Source organism: Microtus pennsylvanicus, chromosome 16 (assembly GCF_037038515.1).
Source record: "Microtus pennsylvanicus isolate mMicPen1 chromosome 16, mMicPen1.hap1, whole genome shotgun sequence".
NCBI classification, from domain to species: Eukaryota; Metazoa; Chordata; class Mammalia; order Rodentia; family Cricetidae; genus Microtus; species Microtus pennsylvanicus.
This window is the reverse complement of record NC_134594.1, coordinates 35,537,459-35,556,536: the sequence shown is the minus strand read 5'-3', so window position 1 is coordinate 35,556,536 and position 19,078 is coordinate 35,537,459. Positions and strand designations below refer to the sequence as shown.

The following is a 19,078-nucleotide window of genomic DNA, read 5'->3' as shown; positions in this document are numbered from 1 at the left end:
GAAAAAATGAGGTCCTGGATGGAGCCTTCTCTGTCCAGGGCATATAGTACGAGCACAGTCCTGCTGACACTTTGGCCCCTCACAGTTCACGTTAGACAACTGACCCCAAGCAGGCAGTAAATTTATGTGGTTTAAAGCCATCACGTGTCCAGTAACCCGTGACAGCAGCAACTGGAGACTTAAACAGCGCCATGACGTGCCATGTCACGTGACATCGGCTGAGTCTGAAATCACTGTCTTTTTGTTCATGTCTTTTATTATTTTAGGATATTTATATGAAGGATAAAGATCACTTGTGGGAAGGAATACAGCAAAAATGTTACCACCCAAGGTATGGATGTCACTAATGAAATATTCTCTGCTATTTAAGCAGGAGGTTACTTTTTCCATTTCGGCAGGCAGAGATTATTTCCCGTTTGGAGCATGTGTCGGAGGATAAATAGGGTCTGGTGCCACGGACGGAGCAAATCGCTGGAGACAAATCTTACCTTGGGCAGAATGGCCATGTTTGTGGAAATTTTGAAGAGATTAAACTGATGAAGCCCCTATTTATAGACTATTCAGATTGTTTCTGTTTTCTCCAGGCTTCTGGAGGTAAATACATATGCTACTCATTGACAGAGCTGCTTGATTTTTCTGTGGAAATATATGTGACGGTGCGCGGCAGCTTCTCGGCATATTAAAGCTACAAAGAGAAAAAGGGACGACTTTTCAGATGATCGCGTATATATTAGCATGAGGTGAGGAAGTTTCTGTGCTAGAATGGTTTCCCTGCCGCATAATTTTGTGGAAATGGGCCCAGAATTTATGAGTCAGGAAACTGTAAAGTTTAAAGGTGAAAGGAGCACCGAAAGGAAATGTATTACAAGGAAGGATTCAGACAAGAGAATCTCAATAGAACTATTGTAGCCAGGGGAGGCAGAGCCGAAGGAGAGGGCCACGAGCTAAGGCTACGGAAAGGAATTAAAAAGATACACAAGCTCATTTAAAACTTTATCATGGAACAAGAAATCCAAGAGGGAGAATGGCCCATCAATAAATGAGGAGGGAGGAAAAATCAATGGTCGTTGTAAAACGTCTGAGCTATTGAACGGCTGTTTTCAAGTCAGTCTTTATAAAGAAATAGGGGTCTGGATAATTAGGAAGTAATTAAGGTCCCACCGACTCCGAGGCACTGTTGATGACAAATAAGTAAATAATTACCACTTGCATTAACAAAATGCGTGTGAGTGGAGCAGAAATGCACGGGATAATAAATTTCCCCGCTCCAGTGGTAATTATTACATGACTCGCAAAGTAGCAGTTGATGGGGGAGAAATTCTGTCTCCGGCATGCTCAATTAAATAGATGTCATTTTATCCTTGGAAAAAAGACTAAGGAGTGAGCTCTTCCCGATGAAAGGGAGAATGTCTGGCACCAGTGTGTTTAGACAAACGAACAAAAGGGTAATAGTACACAAATAATACCGAAGGGAAACAAAGTCTGGAGGCAGCTGTGTGGTCAGGAAGGGTGTGGTGCTAGCTCTGGCTCCCTGGTTGTCTACCGATTAGGAGGCTGACCACACACTTCTATAAATACTCAGTATCTGAGTCCTTCATCTCTTCAAAGCTGAAATCTTAGCGCAAATTACTACCAGTGTTATTCAGGCTACATAATGTAGAGCTGGCTCTGAGCTGAGTATTTAGTGTAAGTTGGTTGAACAAATCTCACACGCTTTTCATTGATGAACTAGTTAACTTAAGGATGGCATTTTCTTTCATTTGTAGGTAGTATACAGTGGTAGAGAACAAACCTCCTTGAGAATCCTACCTCAACGCCATACAATGGAATATGAAGAAATGCGATGTCCTTTTGAATGAGGCTAATAATATTTGCTATATATGGCTCTATATCTATATATGATCAAGTGAAATAGCTGTTATACAGTTCTTGAGTATTGTGTAGATCTTCAAAAACACAACTCATTATCATAGCAATTTGACAGACTAAAGTAAAACATGATAGGATTGCTTGCTAGAGAATTCCCAAATCTGCTGTGGAATAATCCTTTTGTACACTCTGAAGATTTATCACCCAGATTGTTTCAATAAAAAGTTGATTGGACAGTAACCAGGCAGGAAGTAGAGGTGGGACAACCAAACTAAGGATGCTGGGATAAAGAAGGGCAGGGCCAGGGGAATCGCCAGGAGACACAGAGGGAGCAAGACATGCTGGAGGACAGGTAAAGCCACGAGTCATGTGGCGATACATAGATTAATAGAAATGGCTAAGGGGTAAGAGTTAGTTAGAAATAAGCCTGAGCTGTTGGGTGAGCATTTATAATTAGTATTAAGCCTCTGGGTCAGTTATTTGGGAACAGGCGAGAGGGACAAAAGCTTCTGTCTATAAAAATCTGTTATTATTTTAACTTAAGTAAAATAGAACTTGGTATGTTGCTATTAGATAAATGGCAGCCATTAATGTGTATTTATTATTTAGCTCAGTTCATCATGGAAAAAAAATGATAGTCTCATATTGACTTACAAATAAATTAGGGTTTGGCTATTTGAAATCCTGGATGTTATTGAGTGAACAGTTCCTGAAGAATCTAGAATTGCCTTGGAAGGGTAAAATTAACAAATAACTGGACATAAAATGTATCTAAATTATCTTTAGAACTTCAGATGTTTGAAGAACAGAGGGCAGGTTGCCCTACCAACAGAAGGCAAGTCCAGGAAAAAGTGTTACTTTGGGCCTTGATTCAGATGGATGAGAAGACAGTGAAGGAGATGATGAAATGCTAAATACATTTTGGGTTCAAGAACAGCCTGAGCCAGGAAGTGAAGGCAGAAATGAATGCACCTGGAGTCTGCATTTCTCAAACAGTGAACATGTGATCTTGCATGAGGACTGCAGCAGAATGTTATAAGCTGGGGCCTTTGGATTATGTATGAGGACAGTGAATAGATGCTGTGTGACTTCTTAGGAGTTATATTAAAGTTGGATAAAAGAGAGGAGGACAAAGTCGGAGGTGTGGCCACTCTTTCTAATTATCTTTCTAACATTTTTAGGGCTTTTGATGAAATGAGATAGTTGGCCCTCTAAAAGCCATTATTAAGCAGCCATAGAAGTTTTGTTTTTTCTTTGGCACCTCCACTATTTTATGAGAGTTCTGTGGTTGGAAGCCAGTTTTGCTCGTCTCCATAAGTGACTGCTACCCTAAGGTAGACACAGATACTTGTAGGATAAATGGAAGCAGCTATAGAGTTACAAACATGAAAAAAATGTAATATTTGTGTTCCAGTTGCATTCATTTTAGTTACATATTTTGTCTGCTTCTAAAAAGCCTTAAAGTCACTTGCACATTGAAATAGAATACATACTAAGAAGCAGAGGTCAAATTTCAGGAGTGTGTTCCCTTCCTTTGGGCACCAAGGCCAAACAGATTATGATACTCAATCAATACGTTAGGACTTGGTTTCTGGAAGTTGTAGCATAAAAGGCCTCATACCATGCTTTCATTTTCCTGATAAGTAGCCTACAACATTCAACTGCACGGAAACTTTTCCCTGGAAACAAACCGGAGGAGGAAGTGATCACATGGGAGCTTGTAATATTTCAATTAAATGTTCCCATATAGGGGAGAAGGTTCAATTGGATGTGAGCGAGCATAAAATAGGTTCTAGAGAGAATTGGCATTGAGACCAACCCCATTTCTACTGGCTTTCCAGATGGTTCAGGGATGAAATATACTTTTTTTTTATTTTGGAAGAGTTCTGCATCTGGAAAAAATAACCAGGAATCCAATTGTTTAAAAAGTAAAGCTATTTAGATATAGTTCGAGTATGGCATTCATATTAGACGATTTTGCTTTGAAACATGGTAAATAAGTTGGAGGATAGCATAAAACACTCTGCAGGGCTATGACTCATAAATCTATAACACTGCTTTTATTAATTTGGAATCTTCATGAGGAGAGATGAAGAAAATAGTCCTTGAAGTGATTTCCACATTATGCTGATTTTGTGATCATCTGCGTACTAGGAGACCACCCAATTCATCTCTGTTGTAACGAACACCAGATTTCGTCCCGGGTTTGAAATCTCTGGCTATGACATGCAACATATTTAAAAAATCTGTTTGATTGATAGTTTAATCATTGTTCCCTATTACATCAGCAGCCAAGCCTAGTATTCCAATTTTGAAGGATTGTTTTGCCTCTGTCCCCGTGTCACACAAAGTACTTGTGGCTTGCCAATGGCAGGTCTGATTGCAGCTTTATAGAATTCAGACGCAGTTGAAAGTTTTAAGTTTTCTGTTCTGTTCTCATGTTTATCTTTTAGACGGCACATGATTTCGATTCCCCCTGCCGTTAAGTAAAATCAGCTCACCAATCATTTTCTGTCTTGTGTTCTTGTCTCTTCTTTTCTTTCTTTCATATTTATATGGGTGTCATAGTCTATCCTTTTGAACTGGTAATGGGACAAGCCAGTCAGCACTTGATCATTTTGAATCCAACCAGGCAAATAAACAATCAGGCGTTCCTCTGGGTGCAGTTGTAAATCCTCTCTTTTGGTCAATGTCTTCACCCTCAGTTTTCTATGTCGTTCGACAATTAGTCAAATGTGCATGACTTTACAGACCGAGAGAAAATCAACAAGGCCTAAAGAACAATGCCAATCGCGAAGTACAACATTTAATTTGACCCGACGTTGGCATTCATCCCCTGACAGTATGTTTTGTTGCTCAAGCACAATCTTTAGGAGGGGCAGTGTGTCTGCAGGGTTCTGCCTCACATGCATTTCTTCTTGCATCTCCTTCTTTGGATTATTGTTAAAAAATTGTATTTTGTTTGTATTCACTCTTCCTTCCCTAATCTACAGTACATCACCCAAATTGTCTCCTTTGGGTAATTTTCAATGTTTGGGGGTTTTAGGTAAGATATAGATGGAAGTATGATAGATATAGAGAACTTTCCAGTATTTATAGACATACTATGTAAACTTTGACATGTGTGAGCTCCTGTGGTCAGTACAATGAAGATAATGAGCACATCTCTCATGCTGTTTCTTTGAAATCCTTTCTTTTCCCTTCCCCTATACTCCGTTTCTTCCCTAAAAACTCCTACTTGTTATTTTGACACTTTTGGGTTGGTTTTGCTTTCTAATATTTTATATAAATGGAATTTTATTATGTGTTATATAGTCCTTTGGGGGCATGGTTTGGCTTGTTTCTTTTATTATTATTTTGAGAGGTATCCATGTTGTTTTATACGACAGCAATTCCTTTTAAGAGAGGGCTATTTATTAATGTGTGTGTGCCTGTGTGAATTTATGTGTATTATGTGTGTGCAGGCGTTCACATAGGGCAGAAGATGGCACAAGATCCCCTGGAACTGGTTACAGAAGTCGCAGGTTCAGTTCCCAGCACCTACATGGCTATCCCAAGCTCTCTACAATACACTAATACATATTAAAGGTAATTTTAGGTAAATATAAAATAATATGATTCCTTAAGGCTTTATCAAGCATCTTTTGTGTTATTTTTCCTCTTCCCTCCCTCTTCTTTTAAATTGGCCTCTTGTTGCCTTTTTTCAGGCTATTGATACAGACATTCACATTCATAGATTTTTTTTTCTGAATGCTAAACCACCCTTACATTCCTACAATTAAACTTACTTAAACATAGTTCATAATGTCTTGCATATGCTATTGAATTAAATGAGAAAAAAATTTGTGACGATGTTAGGAAACTTTTGTTGTGACTTTCATGGTTCTTGGTATTGACTTGTAACTTTGTTGAATTAATGCTGATCTCATATAATCAGTTTGCAATTTTCTGATTTTTCAAATTTCTTGAAGAGTTTGTATAGAATTTGTGTTGCTGCCTCCATAAATACTTGGTAGAATTAATGAGAAAATCCATTTAGACCTGGAGGTTTTCTTGTTTAAAAACTGAGTTTGTTTAACAGATACGGGACTATTCAGAATGCCCACTTCTTGAGTAAGACTTTGCCAGTCTGTATCTTTCAAGGACTATGTTAAGTTGGTAATAGTCTACTCAACTGCCTGCTTGTTCTGGCACTGACAGATGATGCTCAGATCTCTAAATTGTGATGGTCTAATTTTCCTTGCAGTTTCATCAGTTTCTGTTTCAGCACTTGAATATCTATTATAGTACATAATTGATAGTATATACCTGTACACAATGGATGTCAGACCTTTGCTGTACTATAAGAACTTTTTAATAGTCTGCTTCCATTTCCCCTTTCTTGGACTTGAAGATATGTATATATATGTATATGTATATATATTTATATGAAATCTAACAGTATATAATTGGTTTGCATCAAGTAGTCAAATATATTTCTTTTATAGTTTGAAATTACATTTAAAACATCTAATTATATCCTTATATTTATAATTAGATGTTTTAAATGTAACTAAAAATTTTATATTTATAATTACACATTTTAAATTTAAGATTATATTTAAAGAGGTTTAAAAATAAGAGCTACAATAACAATATCTGTATAAGTTAAAAAATAAGAAAAATGGCAATTTATTAATTTTTTTCCTTTGTGTAGATCCATGCTTCAATCTGCCTGAACAGCAACTGATGATAAATTCTTTCCCTTTTTTTTGTGTTTACAAGTGTCTTTACTTATCCTTTAAAAGTTACTTTTATTTTGTATAGAATTCTGGGTTGGTATGAGCAAGTATATTGAAGAACTCCCTCTTTTGGCTGGTGTTTACTTTCAGTAAGGAATGACCATTTCCTTGTCTTCGTTTATCTTTTTCTGTTGCTCATTTTTCCTGCTTTTTGATTTTGAGTAACTTTATTGTGGCATACTTTGATACAGTCTCCCTCTCTCCCTTCCTCTCTGTTTTGAGACTCTGCAGCCCATGCTGGCTTCACACTTACTCCACAGCTGGGCTGGCCTCAGGCTCAGGGCCCCCTCCTATTGCAGCCTTCCCCACGCTGCGTTGTTGCAGCAGGAGCCATTTTCAGCCTTCCTGGTTTTTCCTCTTCCTCCTCCTTTTTTGTCACGGTTGATCTTCTGAGTGTCACCATTTCTATGTCTTCATGTCTGCCGGTCTTCTTCACCCCTCGTAACACCTAATATACGATTAATGCCATTCCTGTTGTTTTCTTTCCAGACACTGTAGTTCGGATTTCTACAAGTTTGATTTCTATATTTTTGACATGTCTACTTAACACGTTGGCCTTCCCTCTAGCTTTCACATGACCTTTCAGATGAAAATATAAAACATAGTTATAACAACTTTTAATGTCTTTGCCTACTAATTCTATCTTTCGTTATTTCTGGTCAGCCACAATCGCTTGATTTATTTTGTGCTCAGACTGGCTGACCCACATGCCCCAGGGAATCCTCCTATCTCTACCTACCTAGACCTGGAACTCCAAGCTCAGGTCCTTACGCTTCCATGGCAAACACTTTACCAACTGAACATATCAGCCCCATGCATTCAAAACCACAAACTTTTGTTTACTAAAGTAAAGCTGTCAAGAAACTCAATATTTACTTTTATTTACTTTAACTGAACTAGTCCTGAAAACTTCCTTGGGTAGCTATGTAAAACCTTCCTTCGTTTACTTTCAAATCAGTTCCCAGCTACTTCCCAGTTACTGCACACAGTACATTCTCTTCCTTGAACCCAACTCCTACGTTAGCGCTGCTTTGACAAATCACCCTGCAGAATGCACATGTTGCCTCTTCCTTGGTTCGGACAAGAGGCTCTTTCCATGATTAATGCCAAGAATTCTTTGGGGATCTCCTCAAGTCTGATAGAAGCTCTTTAATTTATTATCCTATTTGGTTTATTTATTTAGGATCTGTATCTTGCCTCCAACTTAACAGTATTTGAGGTGACTTTTACATAATAAGATTAAAAATGATAAGATAAAGAATACGAAAGATAAAGGATGGAAAAATGTTAATGGGAGTCTAAGTTAATTATCACATTTGAGCATTGATTTTTAAATTGTAGTTTGTGGCTCCCTAACCCCCATTAGTTTTTCTTGCCCCTGGGTTCTGCAGACAGTGAATAGGAGCTAAATGAGACAGTTCTAGGCTGGGGAAGTTCCTGGTACTTTGACATCAACCTCAGCGGCTCTCTGGGGGATCTGGGGTCTCAGTTTCTCACTAGAAAACACTCATCCGTCACACTCCCATTATCTCAGGAAACCCCTCGGAGGACACTCTCGCTTTAGAGGGCGACTCTAGGAGCTGTTGTCCCAGTCGGTGGGCAGTGCCTCACAGGCCACTGGCCTCTGTGGTGGGACAGACAATTTGTCTTTGACTTCAGCGAGGGTCCCTTGCACAGTGTGGTGTGGCAGGAAGTGGAAGGCCGCAGCCTGCTGTAGTGCTAAGAAGTCATTATCGCCAGACAGAACAGGAGTATGGACTGCAGATAATGGGCCTCTCAGGCTATCCAGAAATCATTACAAGACTGGAGAAGAGGCAGCAACTGCTTTAAATCCCATTAGTGGGACTGATGGGCTGTCTGGGACGGGATGCCTATACCTGAACCAGCAGCTTAGAATAACTTTTCTTCATTAACCCTCTAATGCTGGAACTGTTGTTCCCAGCGTGTCGTGCCACGACAGAGGAGAAGACAATCAGACATTACCTCATTTCATTCCAACAAACGCTTCCTGAAGGGGACAGCGATTCTTCCGTCTGTGTGGGCAAAGAACCTGAGCGCTGCTCAAGGGCAACAGTGCTAAGTTGCAGAGCCGAGACTTGAACCCCGGCTGACTCCAAAGTACACATTCCTCTCATGGGTCATGGCTCCAGGGTGTCCCCCCTGCCGTGTGTGTGTGTGTGTGTGTGTGTGTGTGTTTGTATGCGCACACATGTGTATATGTGTGTGTGAGCGAGAGAGAGACATAAAAGCAATGCCCCTCTTTGTAGGTGATAACAGATGATACAGTTTAGGTCTGGTAACTAAGCTTTGGAAAAAAACCTCACATATATATATCCAACTTTATCCCCCTATGTTTCTCTGTTTAGATTCCATTTTCAGAATTTGTCAATATTAATGCCTGTTCCAATCTTCCTCCCATCCTAGAAAAGTCTATTCTTCCTACTCTTGGCTCTGTAAGTAGAATAACGGAATTGTGATATAATTAGTTTTATAAGCTAATTGCTCAAGATGACCTCATAAAGCAGGGAAGGAGAGGAACCATATCCATTTCCTTTCTTTTCATTCCACTAACAGATTCTAATTTTCCAGAACGCTTGGGTTTTTTTCTTCAGCTTAAGGATTTTGGTGTTACAAAATGAGTAATTGAATTGTGGCTTTGGGTAGGTGGATAATTTTTATTTGTTTAAATGGCTACAGGTTATTAAATATGCTTGTAGACATTTTAAAAGAGATATGAGTTTAAAAAGGGACGTGTAATGTCTTTTAATAGTTTTAATTGTGTTTTATGGAACTATGATTATAAACTATTCTGAATGTAGATATCTTGTTAAAATGTTCCTTTTTAATATTGTTACTCTGGGTATTGAATAATTCATTGCCAAAATTTTTAAAGAGTTCTCAGTAACAAAAACATGTTTTTAGTTAAGGACCACTTCATTTGGTTTTATTTTATGTTGTTTTATCTGACTATCTTCAGGTTGGCAAAGCTAGATTGTATAAATTGTTTATCCAGAAGATTTGTGATAGTGCCAATTTCAGGTTTGTTTTTTTTTTTTTTTTTGGCCACTTTGGTTCCACTTGTTTTATAGGAGAGTTATGAGGCAAATCAGCAGGCAAAACAGAAATCCTATAGAAACAATCTGGCTGCTAATGAATCTTTTTCCACATTGTAACCAATGCTCAATTATATTCATTCCAGCTGTCTACAGTTCTATGCCAGGCTAGTTAGTAATGTCTAGAGTATGATTAGCAAAATGCTTAACATTTTTTTTCCTATTTACAAATCTTCCAGAGTGTTTAAAACATAAAACAACTCTTCAAACTAGGCTATATATTAACCTGAACAAATATTCTGGATGTGGTAGCAACAAACTGAGCAAATACTGCTACCTACATTGTTGGGGGAGGCCATTCCCAGCTGTCCAGCCCGGAAATAATCCCTATGATTTTCAATACTGTTTGACCAAGAGCTTAAGCATATTTCTAGCTAGCTCTTATATCCTAAACTAACCCATCTCCCTTAATCTGTGCATCACCACAAGGTTGTGGCCTATGGGCAAAGTTTTGGTGGCCTCCAGCGGAGGTGTCTTTCTCTGGCGGTGGCTGCATGACTTCTCCCTGACTCCATCTACTCTGTCTCTCTATCTCATATATATCTCTTTCAGCCTGGCTTTACTCTGTTAAGCCACTGGCCGAAAGCAGCTTCTTTTTTAACCAATGGCAATAAAACGTGGTCACACCGCACATCACTTCCCACGTTACTACACGACACAGGCATGGCACTGGGTGTTGCACTTGTTGAACTTGATTTTGGAGAAATCTGATGGTATAAGAGACTATACAAGATTTGACCATTTTCGTTTTTCAAAATAATGTTTTTATTTTTGAGATCATATAATAGTTATACCATTTTTCTTTTCCCTCTCCTCTATTCAAATGTACGTTTGCTCTCTTTCAGATTTGTGATCTCTTTTCCTTTAATGGTTCACACACACACACACACACACACACACACACACACACACACACACTTCTAGATTCAACTAAATTTTGCATGTTGTAAGCAAAGAGGTCTGTGCTGTCTAGTTTTATGTCAACTTGACACAAGATAGAGTCGTAAGAGAAGAGGGAAATGCCTCTGTATGATCGTGGTGTAGACAAGTCTGTAGGGGACTTTCTTAATTCATGATATGGGGGAGAGCCTCGACCATTGCGGGTGGGCCACCTCTGAATCCTGGGTTCTATGAGAAAGCAGACCGAGCAAGCCATGTGGAGCAAGCCAGTAAGCAGCATCCCTCCGTGGTTGCTGTGTCAGCTCCTGTCCCAGGTTCCTGCCCTGCTATCTTTGAAGATGAGGGACTGTCCTAACCAGTGTGAGAAGTCTCACATTCTGCTGCGACTTTTAGGTGGTCCTGCCAGATCGGAGTGAGAGAGGGTCACAGAGGGAAATTGCATGTTACTGTCTTGTCGGTCAGATTCCTGAGTTAGCAAAGCTCTATTTTGAGATGCATATTTTCACAGAAGATATATTAATATTATGTTAATTTATCTTGGGGCTGTCAACACAAATGCCTTTCACTTGTTTTTCTAAGTTGTGCCTTTTTCCCCCTCACAGGTATTTACTATTCTTTATTATAGTAATTTAGAATAAGTTGTTCTTGTGATCATTTTAACTATCTAAGTTGAAATTGAGACTGAAATAACATTAAAAATTTTACCTTTTGTTAAAAAATGAAAATGTAAGTGCAAATGCTGAGAACCGAGGAAATGTAGGTCAGACTATTAAAACTGTTAGGAAGGTCCAAATGCCGTGGCCTCAGTAAGGTGGCCTCCCAGCCTCCCACTGCCTTTATCCCAGCACCAGTGGGACCTATCGAACTGACTTAAGGTTTGGGGTATGGAACTGTGCCATGAGCCGATTCCCCCTTCCTCTCCTGCTCTGGCTTGTGAGTGTGAACTAGAGGAACCACAAAGGCGTCTTGTTCTGGGTGGCTTTGGTGGGGAGAAATGAGCACAGGGAGCAGGGAGTGCCTGTAATCTTTGATCCTGTGGTGAGCTGGGGTCTCCATGAAAATCCGTGTTCAGAGCAGTTGCAAGAAAAAGTTCAAGCCATAAAAGTTTAATGAGGTAGTTTTAGAGACTCGTGGGGAGCCGGGGATGGTTGATAGAATGGGAATAAAAGTTTATGGATCAAGTGTGCATGGTTGTTAATTGTCGAGTACTGCCAGGCTAGTTTGAGTGACTGATGAATCTTGGGAGAGCATGGGCTTAATAGAAAGGATTTTGTGGTGGAAAAACCATCAGAGAGGGACCTAGCTGTGGTTTGGATTTTTCTGGGACTTGCAAGTGAGACATTAGCTACCCCGGGTCTTCTAATAGGATGAGACGCAGAGGGGCCTTCAGTCTCTATCATCCTGTGGTTTTAGGATCAACAGTCGCAAGCTGGCTAAGGCAATTTGGTTAGGTGGCCACATCAGTTTGGTCGTGTGATAAACAAGCACTGTTCAGGGAATTAGGAGACCTCAATATAGTTTCAATTATTCCGCTCGTTAGCTTTGTTGCATATTTTCTGAGCGGTCATGGGATAGACATACAGAACCACATCCCTTCCCAGTGCGCCACCCAAGATGTACATGCCTACATGTGTGGAACACACAGTATATCATATTATGTGGAAAGGGAAATCTGCATGTAGAATTACATTAAAAGTTCTACCATAGGGAGTCATCTTGGAACAACTATTCTGTACATACACATTCAAGAGCAGGAAAGAAGGTAGATTGGTCAGTTTCTGAGAGTGGAGGAAAGACGGAAAACAGTTGAAGTTTGAGAAAGATGACACCCACCATTGTTGGCTTTGAAGACCAAGGACGAGGACAAGGAGTCAAGTCATGAGGAAAGCTTAGAAGTAGGAATGTCGCTAAGCTGGTATCCAGCAGGCAAGAGAAGACAGTCCAACTCCAAGCCTTGAATCTTGCTAACAGCCCAAATGAGCAAACAAATGGGTTTTCCCTTTAGAGACTCCAGAAAGAGCAGAAGCCCTGCCAACACTTTGGTAAGAGCTCAGGGAGACTCATGGCAGACTTCAGATTTCAACTGATCTTTTACAAGACCATAAAGTTATGTTATTTAAGTCTGTGGACTTCCTGGAAATTTATTATGGTATCAACAAAACCCTTATATAGCTACTAATGTGCTCCATCTATAAATGATAGCCATGTCCCTACCTCTCGCTCAAAGAGCAAAAGAGATAATAGGTGGTTTCATTGACGGTGACATAAAAGGACCTCTGTTCACTCCTCCATAAAACTCACTCTCTTTCAGGCAAAAGTTAGAATCACCGTTTCAAAGTCTCTAAAACTTCACCAAATAATTACAAAAATTCATGAATGTGTTCGAGAAATACAGCTGCATCTTGTTCAAAAAGATTGAATTTTATCCATGTTAGTTGGCCTTATTTTCCTCCTCCTCTTCCTCAGGGCTGAGATAGCCTTAAAGACAAACAAACAAATTAACAGAAGTGATCAGTGGATGAACAAGATAAAAACGACGTATGACCTACTAAAAGCACAAACCAAAATAGCAGACATAAACTCTACTTTAACATCGTCACATTAAATTTAAAAGATTAAGCACTCCAGTCATAAGGTAAAGCTTGGCAGAGTGGATGAAAAGCCATGATCTCACCGAATTTTGACGATAAGAGACACTCTTCAGTTTTAAGGACCCAGATGGATTAAAAAGATATACTATACCAACAGTAACCAAAGTAGAGCTGGTGTGGCTATGCTAAGAGAAGATGAAATAGACTTTTTGAAGAAAACTGTTTACTGTAGACACAAAGAAAGTCCTTTGTAATGACAAAAGAATCAATATAAGGAAAAGAAATGTAACAATTGGACTGACTGGTCCAGGTCCACTGGACACACAAGCTAGTGTTATCTGAAGGGAGGGAACCTCAATTGAGAGAATTTCTCCATAAGATCAAGCTGTAAGGCATTTTCTTCATTAGTGATTGAGAGGGCCCAGCCCATTGTGGGCGGTGCCACGCACACCTGGTCCTGGGTTCTATAAGAAAACAGGCTGAATAAGCCACAGAGAGTAAGCCAGTAAGCAATCCTTCTCCGTGGCCTCTGCATTAGCTCCTGCTTCGAGTTCCTCCCCTGTTTGGGTTCCTCTCCTGACTTCTTTCAATGCTGAACAGCAATATAAGTGTAAGTCAAATAAACCTTTCCTCACCAACTTGTTTTTTGTGGTCATGGTTTTGGCATATATGCTCACAGAGTCTCAAAATATACAAAGAAAAAGCAATAAAATTGAAGACAAAGATAAATAATTCAATATTCCTGGTGGGTAGAAAAGCAAAGTTGATCATAGCCTCTAATTATTAGGAGATTAATATTTCCTTAATTAATAGATAATCATACATATACATAGACATGTATTATACACACATACATAATATATGTATGTGTATATATATTTATATTTATAACCCGCTGATTCCAATTAGCGTTGCTTACATGTATATATGTACATGATTTCAGGGCTGGCCATGTGGTATTGGATAACTGATTAGGGGGTCATCACTGGGGGAGAATACTTCTCCTACCTTCAGGATCCTTAACTGCCTGTAGTTCTTAATCTTGGGGTAGAGTTCACTGATATTTCCCACTTATACATAGCATGTCAATTAGTGTTTCACTTGTTCAGGTTTTGTTTAGGAAGCTATATTGTTAAAGTTGTTTCTAGAAGACACATTCTCAGAGAGATTTATTGATTTCTTCCACTTTTTTGTTTGTCTTTCTCCATTTCTTTAAGGGAATTTTTCATTTCCTCTTTAAAAGTCTCCATCATCTTCAGAAGTTGTGTTTAAAATCATTTTTTTTCTGCTTCTTCTGGTTTAGGATGATCAAGGTCTTCCTGTTCTGTGACCACTGGGTTCTGCCGTTACCATGTTGCTTTTTAGGTTGTTGGATGAATTCTTGCATGATACCCACCCATCTCTTCTTTCAATTGGTGCTGGCAGTGTCTTTGTTTCTTGGTCCAATCCTTGCATTGACTTTGGGAACTGTTCTTCATCTGCTCTGTACTGTCACTCTCTGTGTCTCAGGGAGCCACTGAGGTCCCTCTTGGTCTGCTCTCTTGGTTAGCTTTCTTGGTCCACTCTGTGCAATCACAGCTTGCACTTCAGAGTTTCTCTCTGTATAGGAGCATGCTGTGTTTCAGAGTTCCACTGAGGTTGTGGGGGTGGGGTGGGGATAGGAGGGTTTGGGTGCAGAATGGGACTTGTAGCTTTCAGGGTCTGATGGATAAAACTTCTTTTCCAAAGCAACAAATCCTTAGACCCAAATTCTGAAGATAAAATACCTTTAAAATATCTATGCTGGTTTAGCTTAGCAGCCCATACAATGAACTGTCTTTCTGTACTTCCTTTACAGTCAAAAAATTTAAAGAAAACACAATAATATAAATAATCCAATCTCTCTGTGTATATTCCATCTTTATGTGGCTTATTTTTCTTTACTCCTTTTAATCTATGACTGTCTGTACTTTGTCTCTTTAAGGACTTTGTTTTATTTATTTATTTTTAAACTACTTACTTCTTTTCCAACTCTCTACACTCTTTTTCTTCTTTCTCCCAAGCCTACATACATTTATCCAACACTGTGACCATTTAGAGGTCTTTTTCATCTGAATTTGTCTTTATTGTGCATCTATAATCCTTTTTTGACCAGGACCACTTCTTAAAATGTTAAATGGCTTGGATAGTACTAAGGCTGCTTTGCCATTTGGCTCAGCCCAGTTCAACATGGCAGAAGTTTGTTCACTGCCTGTGAGACTGCTGGGTGGGAGTTGTCCTCACCACCTCAACTCTGGTAACCAGCTGTCCCATGCTGCCACCAAGTAACTTGCAGCACACTGCCCACAAACCCCATTTAAAGGCTCAGCCTTCTGAAAGAGCCAGAGTTCCCATTGCCAGCATAGGCCCATTTTGAAACTGTGTAGTTTTTTTTTTATTGTTGTTATTTTTTTTTGCTACCACTGAATCAGGAAGACCTCTCTTAAAGGAGCTTCGGGATGCACCAGAGAGAAGAGCCCATCAGGATAAAAATGCAGCTAAAGTTTGTTCTTTAGTGTCTAGAATTCCTTTCCAAGCCCTCTCAGGTTTTATGTGGATTTAGATAGCACACATTGGAGTGCCAATTTGTTATAGGGGACCACTTGTTTGTTCCTGGCTGTTCAGCCCCAAAATAATCACACAAAATCTGTATTAATTAAATCACTTCTTTCCCTATTAGCTCTAGCTTCTTATTGGCTATCTCTTACATTCCCCTCTGTATGCTGTGAATACCATTGGTTAATAAAGAAACTGGCTGAGGCCTGCACAAGGCAGAATATAGGTAGATGGGGAAAACTAAACTGAATGCTGGGAGAAAGAAGTTGTAGTCACAAGAAGCCTTGTAGCGGCCAGAGACAGATGCCTCCACAGCATCCTGCTGAAATTTGCTGGTGGGCCATGACCTCGTGGTGATGCATAGATTAATGGAGATGGGTTAGTTTAGAATATAAGAACTTGCTAGCAATATGCTTAAGCTATTGGCCAAATAGTATTGCAAATAATATAGTTTCTGTGTGATTATTTTGGGAGTCTGGGTGGCTGGAAAATGAACAAGTGGCCTCTTACAACAAGCCTCCACAACCACACTACCCTTTCTTCCATGTTTCTTCTCATTTGTGTCTTCCCCTCTTATAAGAACACTTGATATTTGGTCTGGGATCCACAGAATAATCCAGGATGAATTTATTTTGTGATTATTTTTAATGGCATTGGCAGCAACTCCTTTTCAAAATAAGGTCACAGCTGAAGGTTCCAGGTAAATGCTCATTTTGAGAGGCAACCACTACAGAATTGGACAATTTGTGAATATAGTAAAATCCCTTAACTGTATGCTTTAAAAAAGATGGATTTCTTGGCCTGCATTATATTTCAATAAAAAGGACATAATATAGAAAATTATTTCACAATATCTTTGTAAGGCACATTTGAGAGGTAACCACTACAGAACTGGAAAATTTGTGAATATACTAAAACCTCTTAACTGCTCACTTTAAAAAGGATGAATTTCCTGGCATGTGTTACATTTCAATAAAAAGGGCATAGTATTGAAAATTATTTCACAATATCTTCGTAGGGATTCCTATAGGGGATAATGAATACAGATGCATTCAGGAAGATTTGGAATGTTTAAGAACTATTAATCATTATCCTACCAAGCTATACTGGGTTAGTATTTACTGTCAGCTTGACACAAACTAGTGTCACCTGGGAAGAGAGAGTTTCAGTTGAGGAATTGCCTGTGTCAGATTGGCCTTTGGGCATGTCTGTGGGGAATTGTCTTGATTAATGATTGATGGGTTGTGGGGGGGGCACCTCTTACTGTGGCAGCACCATCTGTAGGCAAGTTGGTCTGGACCATTTAATAAGAAAGCAAAGTGAACAAGCCAATGGGAGCCAGCCAGTAAGCAGCATCCCTCCATGGTTGCTGCGTCAGTTTCTGCTTGTGCTCTGGTCCTAACTTCCCCCAGACTGGCTGAAAGAGTAAGATGAAGTAAACCTCTTTCCGAGAAAATTGCCTCTAGTCCTGGTGTTTGTCATAGAAACAGGAAGGAGACTAGTATGCGTGCTTCTCAACGAAGCTGGTAACTCTGCAAGGTAACTTTAGAAGACATCTTCCCACGCTACTGTCTTTGTATTTGTTTTCAGAAAAATATCTGGGTGGATGTAAAAGAGACGGTCATTTCTTTTTACATTTTAAAATTTATTCTTAGTGTCTTTCACATGACGCATCTCAATTCCATTAATTTCCTGTCCCTGTGTATCCACCCTTTTTGCCCTTGCAGCACCCCCCCCTCCCATAAAATTTCAGAGAATAAAGAAAAGAAAGGGGGGATGACTCATCACGGAAGATGTAATATGACATAGTAAATCCCGCAGTAAGCTCTTTTGTCCATCTATCTTTTCTTGCAAGTGTTCATTGCAAAGAATCGTTGGCTGGTTTGAGGCCTCTGGTTTCTGCTACGCTACCGATGCTGGGCCTTCACAGGAACTCACTTTGATTATCCTGCTGTTGTCGTGTGTTGTGGAAACCCTGCAGCTTTGGATCTGCAGGGCAGGTCCCTTCATGCACGGTGGCAGATCGCAGATGGATGGATATTGGGGTGGACTGAGCCATAACCGTGGTTCTGAGCCTGGGTAGTTTCAGGGTCGGTTAGCTCACCAGCTCTCCCTGTCCTCCACCAGGGTAAGAGGTCTTCTGTGTTGCCTTGGCTAGCTCACCCTTTGCAGCAATGAGCAAGGGGAGGGCCCAGCCCTTCTGATTTCAGGTCCCAAGGGTTAGATCTCCCACACCTACACCTTCAGGGCCAGCTCTACTGTGTTGCCCAGGCATGGTGTAGGGGCCACTTTTCCTAGAGCTGCAGCAGATGAAGTACAGAGTTAGGTCCCCCACTCTTTTATCCTAGAAACAAAAATCGTTTTGTTCTTTTTTTTTTTCTAAATGAGTCATGGCTCTTTACTGCTTGTCCATTCTTTTATTCCTTTCCCATACAATCTCAATCACCTCTTCTCTGAAAACATGGGGATAGATCTAGCTAGAGAAGGCAACTTTATATGGTAATGAATTTTCTTTAGCATTTGTTAAAACGTGGCAAAGCACCAATGCACAGTGAGCAATTTGGTTTCCCCCCTTACAGATAACAAGGGTGAATTCTCATCTGTATGAATTGGCCTATTTGCTGTGAATTCTAAGTCATTGGACCATTTTTACCTTAGCCATTGAAAACAGTTGCTTTACATAGAACAAATAGGTTATATTTTTATAGCAAATAAGATAGCTTCATCCTATTTTGCCAATTCCTCATCTAGACTGTTATCATTTACTTAGTTCTTTCTTGCCATTCTTTTCTTCCTGAATTCCTTGTTATTGGATATGATCAGGTTATTATTTTTGTTCACAGCCTGTAACAAATGTTTTCATCCATAAAGTGTGCTTATTCTTCTATGACAGACACATATTCAGTGCCTTCTCTCTGACATTATGGGAACAAAAACCAAAATACAAACTTCTAAGTAACTTGCCCTCCTCTTGAGAGTTCAAAACTTAGAAAAGTAGAGACACATTTTTTTCACATAGGTTTTTACAAATGTGTATTAATCACAGAATTTAATGACATTCCATGTGGAATTTCCATATGTGTATAGTGTGCATTGATCACCTCCGGTCATGTTCCAGCCTTGTCACCCATGGGTCCCAGTAGTCACTTTGGAGACTATATTTTTAAAATTATGGAGACCTTCGAGAACATGGATATGAAGATGTGAAAACTGAGGTTCAGAGAGTTTAAGTGACCTACTTAAGGTCATA

At 39.6% G+C, this 19,078-nt stretch overlaps 1 long non-coding RNA gene across 1 annotated transcript; it reads left to right on the top strand.

Moving 5' to 3' along the window:
- Positions 1 to 235: 235 nt before the first annotated feature.
- Positions 236 to 3,415, top strand: LOC142836489 (uncharacterized). Its single transcript, XR_012908090.1, has 3 exons — positions 236 to 331; positions 585 to 740; positions 1,767 to 3,415. It is a non-coding gene; the product is annotated as an uncharacterized LOC142836489 (long non-coding RNA).
- Positions 3,416 to 19,078: the final 15,663 nt, after the last annotated feature.